The sequence below is a fragment of the Pituophis catenifer genome, unplaced genomic scaffold (assembly GCF_029215685.1).
Source record: "Pituophis catenifer annectens isolate HBS135680 unplaced genomic scaffold, rPitCat1.0.hap2 SCAF_11, whole genome shotgun sequence".
NCBI lineage: Eukaryota > Metazoa > Chordata > Lepidosauria > Squamata > Colubridae > Pituophis > Pituophis catenifer.
Genome location: NW_027256891.1, coordinates 25,233,481 through 25,239,480, shown reverse-complemented (window position 1 = coordinate 25,239,480; position 6,000 = coordinate 25,233,481). Strand labels below are relative to the sequence as shown.

General features: G+C 44.6%; 1 long non-coding RNA gene across 1 annotated transcript; it reads right to left on the bottom strand.

Annotated features, from left to right (window-relative positions):
* Positions 1-282: 282 nt before the first annotated feature.
* On the bottom strand, positions 283-5,436 carry LOC139322898 (uncharacterized). The gene is made up of 3 exons (XR_011600882.1): positions 5,251-5,436; positions 5,029-5,130; positions 283-334 (listed from the first exon to the last, which is right to left on the bottom strand). It is a non-coding gene; the product is annotated as an uncharacterized lncRNA (long non-coding RNA).
* Positions 5,437-6,000: the final 564 nt, after the last annotated feature.

Below are 6,000 nucleotides of genomic sequence, written 5' to 3'. Positions count from 1 at the left end.
TGACAGGGAAGGAAACGTGGTGTAAGGGTTTCCTGCCTAAGCAGGGGGTTGGACTAGAAGACCTCCAAGGTCCCTTCCGTTGTTCTGTTATCCATATTGTCCTGAATCGAGACTGGGTTAATGTCTTTTCCCTCTTAAAAGTTGTTTCCGTGATCTCGGCGCTTTTGGTGTGCTCCGGTTTGACAAAACGGACCGTGGCGCAATTCACCTTTTCCATGACTGTGGATTGTTGTATAAGGAGACCACTGAAGTGTGACCTTTTCTCCTCTCCCAAGCGTCCCGTGGAAAATATTTGTGGCCACCGGAGGAATGCTTTCGATCAACAAAGACAGGGCTGCGGCAGGGCGAAAAGCAAACAAACCCCAAATTAAAATCAGTTTTGAAACAATAGACTTTATGGGAATTGGGCGGGAGGATTCCAAAAGGGAAAGCAGAAGAAAATGCAATTCTAGATTTTAGTCCTGTTGTGCGTCTGCGTTTCTCTTCCTTCGTGTTCTGAGTGCCAAGGCACAACCAGAAAGAGCCGTAGAGAGCAGAAGCTCTTGCAGAAGGCCAGAAAGGTTGGAACTGATCTCACCTCAAGGGTTAAGAGGTTCCCATAGGTAGGAGCCACAGCAGAGAAGGTCCTTCTGCTAGACTCTGCCAGGCGGAATTCCTTGACTGGTGGGGCCCACAGCATGCTTCCTCCCAATCCATCCAATCCAATCCCATCCCATCCAGACCCATCCCATCCCATCCCAACACAACCTATGCCAACACAATCCATCCCATCCCAACCCATCCCAACACAACACAACCTATGCCAACACAACACAACCCATCCCAACCCATCCCAACACAACACAACCTATGCCAACACAACCCATCGCATCCCAACCCATCCTATCCCAACACAACCTATGCCAACACAACCCATCCCATCCCATCCCAACACAACCTATGCCAACACAACCCATCCCATCCCATCCCATCCCAACACAACCTATGCCAACACAACCCATCCCATCCCAACACAACCCATCCCATCCCATCCCAACACAACCTATGCCAACACAACCCATCCCATCCCATCCCAACATAACCTATGCCAACACAACCCATCCGATCCCATCACAACACAACACAACACAACCTATGGCAACACAACCCATCCCATCCCATCCCAACAAAACTTATGCCAACACAACCCATCCCATCCCATCCCAACACAACCTATGCCAACACAACCCATCCCATCCCATCCCAACACAACCTATGCCAACACAATCCATTCCACCCCATCCCATCCCAACACAACCTATGCCAACACAACCCATCCCATCCCATCCCAACACAACCTATGCCAACACAACCCATCCCATCCCATCCCAACATAACCTATGCCAACACAACCCATCCGATCCCATCCCAACACAACACAACACAACACAACCTATGCCAACACAACCCATCCCATCCCAACCCATCCCATCCCAACACAACCTATGGCAACACAACCCATCCCATCCCATCCCAACAAAACTTATGCCAACACAACCCATCCCATCCCATCCCAACACAACCTATGCCAACACAACCCATCCCATCCCATCCCAACACAACCTATGCCAACACAATCCATTCCACCCCATCCCATCCCAACACAACCTATGCCAACACAACCCATCCCATCCCATCCCAACACAACCTATGCCAACACAACCCATCCCATCCCAACACAACCTATGCCAACACAACACAACCCATCCCATCCCATCCCATCCCAACACAACCTATGCCAACACAACCCATCCCATCCCATCCCAACACAACCTATGCCAACACAACCCACCCCATCCCATCCCAACACAACCTATGCCAACACAACACAACCCATCCCATCCCAACACAACCTATGCCAACACAACCAACCCATCCCATCCCAACACAACCTATGCCAACACAACCCATCCCATCCCAACACAACACAACCTATGCCAACACAACCCATCTCATCCCAACACCACACAACAATGATGGTTCTGGCAGTGCAAAAGCCAAGATTTGAAAGATCACAGCTCCCACCCCAGCGTTTTCCTGAATGCAAGGGGATGGATTAGGAAATTTGTGGGTTTTTTTCAGCAGCTTAATTAGCAGGAGAAGGGTCGGGTCACGGCGGCCATTCATTTCCACCTCTGGCTGCCATCCAAAAAAGCCACTTTGGCACACGATGTAAAATGTTTTCCAGGATCCTGGGGAGACTGGTGATTTATTTTGACTTGCAACAGCTGGACTCCCCCGTGCCCTAATCAGAAAGGGCTTTTGAGACTTTTCTCCTCCTCCCCCCAGCTGCTGCCAGTTTCCCCATTTTGAGTTTGCTGTGCAAAGGAAGAGACATCATTGGTTGGGGAAAAAAACCAGATTCACTTGGGTAACTTCTTCCTTCCTTCCTTCCTTCCTTCCTTCCTTCCTTCCTTCCTTCCTTTCCTCCCTCTCCCCCTTTCCCTCTATTCCTTCTTGCCTCCCCTTTTCCTTCCTTACTCCTCTCCATTCTCTATTCCTTCCTTCTTTCCCTCCTTTATTCCTTCTTTCCTCTCTCCCTCCCTCCTCTATTCCTTCCTTCTTTCCTCCCTCCCCTATTCCTCCCTCCCCTCTTTCCTCCCTCCCTTTCCCTCCTCTATTCCTTCTTTCCTCCCCTCCTCTATTCCTTCCTTCCTTTTTCTCCCTCCCTCCTCTATTCCTTCCTTCTTTCCTCCCTCCCTCTTTCCCTCCTCTATTCCTTCTTTCCTCCTTCCTTCCCTCTATTCCTTCCTTCCTTCTTCTCCCTCCTCTATTCCTTCTTTCTTTCCTCCCTCCCTCTCTTTCCCTCCTCTATTCCTTCTTTCCTCCCTTCTTTGTTTCCTCCCTCCCTCCCTCCCTAAGCCTGCACAGCTTTTGGAAGCCTATAGGAAGTCCTCAATTTACAACCAATTGTTTAGGCACCATTCAGAATTACAACAACACAATGAAAAAAGCAACTTACATCCGGCGCTTGCCCATGGTCGCATAATCAAAATTCAGGAGCTTGGCACCTGGCATGTACTTGCTCTGTTCCGGTGGTCCTGTGATTGGCATTTGGGACTTTCCCAGCCAGCAAAGACAATTGGGGGGGAGCCACATTTGCTTAACGACCATGTTTAACTTAATGACTGTTGTGATCCCCTTAAAAAAATGGTTGTATTTTTCTAGAATTCTTGTATTATAAAAATCTCTTTATCATCTTTCATTTCCATATTTTTTATCTAACCATTGATAAAATAAGTCCCCTATCTTATAATATTGTTTATCTTCTTATTCTCTTAATTTCAAATGTCAATTTACTCATATAACATAAAGAAGTATTACTATTAGACCGATTTAGTGATGAAATGAATGTTATAATATAAATCAATTCAAATCTTAGAATATTTTGTACAAAATGAGGGAAGAATGGCTATAGTTAAATAAATGATTAATGAGGACAATAATACATACATACATACATACATACATACATACATACATACATACATACATATATATATATATATATATATATATATATATATATATATAAGATCGATAATATAAGAATTTAGGTAAACTGTAAGCTGTGAATATGGTGAAGACACACAGAAGACTTGTAACCAACCAACACACTGTGTGTAATTGAAGATGGTTTTATGTTTTTATGTATGTTTGTTTAAAAATAAAAAAGAGGCTCTTGCCTGCAAAAAAAAAAATGGTTGTAAAATGAGGCATGACTTACTTAACAGCTGCCTTGTTTAGTAGCAGCCCCCAATTACAGCTGTAAGTCAAGGTCTACCTGTCGAATACAACAGAATGAAAGGTTTTATTCAGTGGTGGAATTCATTTTTTTTACTACCGGTTCTGTGGGCGTGGCTTGGTGGGCGTGGTGTGGCGTGGCGGGCGTGGCTTGGTAGGCATGGCAGAAGGATACTGCAAAATCCCCATTCCCTCCCTACTCCTGGGAGAAGGGTACTGCAAAATCTCCATTCCCTCCCCACTCCTGGGGGAAGGATGTTGCAAAATCCCCATTCCCACCCCACTCCTGGAGCCAGCCAGAGGTGGTATTTGCCGGTTCTCCAAACTACTCAAAATTTCCGCTACCGGTTCGCCAGAACCTGTCAGAACCTGCTGGATTTCATCCCTGGTTTTATTCTATTCTAGAGAAGTCTAAAAATAGAATTCTATTCTAAACTAGAGAAGTCTAATTTAGAGCCGTCTAGCATCTTTCTTTCTTTCTTTTTTTTTTTTTCTTTTCTTTTTCGGATCTGGGAAAGTCTCTCTTCAGATCCTTGGCAAAGTCAGCTTAAAGGGAAAACATCTTTGAAACTCTCTTGGAGCCGGGAGGGCTGTTGCTACCGGTAGCTACGATCAATCCCTCTGGTTCAAACAGAAGAATGGGTTGGTTGGTTGCTTCAACGGGAATCCCTCTGCAAATGAACAGACTGATGACTGGGAGGCTTTTCTGATTGGGAGATTATTCGGAATAAATGCTTACAGGCGTCAACGGATAATTAGAACTGCAGAAAAAAACAATTGCTATCAACCTGCCTCCCATTGAGGACCTGTCTACTGCATGAGTCAAAAAGAGGGCTGGGAAAATATCTACAGACCCCTCGCATCCTGGACATAAACTGTTTCAACTCCTACCCTCAAAACGACTCTATAGAGCACTGCACACCACAACAACTAGACACAAGGACAGTTTTTTCCCGAACGCCATCACTCTGCTAAACAAATAATTCCCTCAACACTGTCAAACTATTCACTAAGTCTGCATTACTATCATTATTAATTTTCTCATCGTTCCTATTATCCATCTCCTTTTCTAATTACGACTATAACTTTGTCGCTAGTATCCTTACGTTTTATATTGTTTTATTTAGCTTGCTAGTACGATATGATTTTTGTGGATTATTTAGGATCCTATGACTATCACTACGTGTCTTATGATTCGTGACGAATGTATTTTTATGATGACTATGATCACGATTGATCACTTACAGCTTTTGTGGACAGTGAGAGCTTATGCACCGGAGACAAATTCCTTGTGTGTCCAATCACACTTGGCCAATAAAGAATTCTATTCGTTTCCACCAGCAGGCCCTGTGGAAAGAGGTGGAAATTGTTGTTGGCTTTTTCAGCACCTGGAGCTGTTCACCAAAGGAGAGCTTAAAGCAGTGAGGTTCCCAATAGAAAATTATGACACCGTGTGTTATACTTAACTCTTCAAGTGAGAAGGTTGATCTATGGAGGCTCACTGGCTTTCAGGTGAATGCAGAAGTTGGAAGTAGCTGACCAACCCAAGCCATTTTAACCTTCCTTTCTTTTCTGTGGTCCTTCTTGGATTTTCTTTTTTTAAAACTTTTACGATCCCCAAACGGTCACTAAATGAACTGTCATAAATTGAGGATTACCTGCACCGAATTCTGGGAGTTGAAGTGGGAAGAAAAAAAAGTGGGAAAGATAGCATCACTACCAGATGGATTTGTAACTGGCTGACAAACCGTACTCAACGAGTAGTCCTTAATGGGCCTACGTCTACATGGGGGGAAGTAAGCAGTGGGGTACCACAAGGTTCCCTCTTAGGCCCAGTACTCTTCAATATCTTCCTAAACAATTTAGATGAGGGAATAGAAGGAGAATTTACCAAATTTGCAGATGATACTAAGCTGGCAGGAATAGCCAACACCCCTAGATGATAGGCTCAAAATTCAGATGGATTTTGACAAGACTTTTTTATTATTATTTGATTTATATGCCGCCCTTCTCCGGAGACTCAGGGCAGCTTACAATGCGTTAAGCAATAACCTTCATCCTTTTGTATATTTTTACAAAGTCAGCTTATTGCCCCCACAAACTGGGTCCTCAATTTACCTACCTTAGAAAGGATGGAAGGCTGAGTCAAACTTGAGCCTGGGGAGATTCGAACTAGCAGTAATTGCAGGCAGTTGTATGATAATAACAGGCTATTAG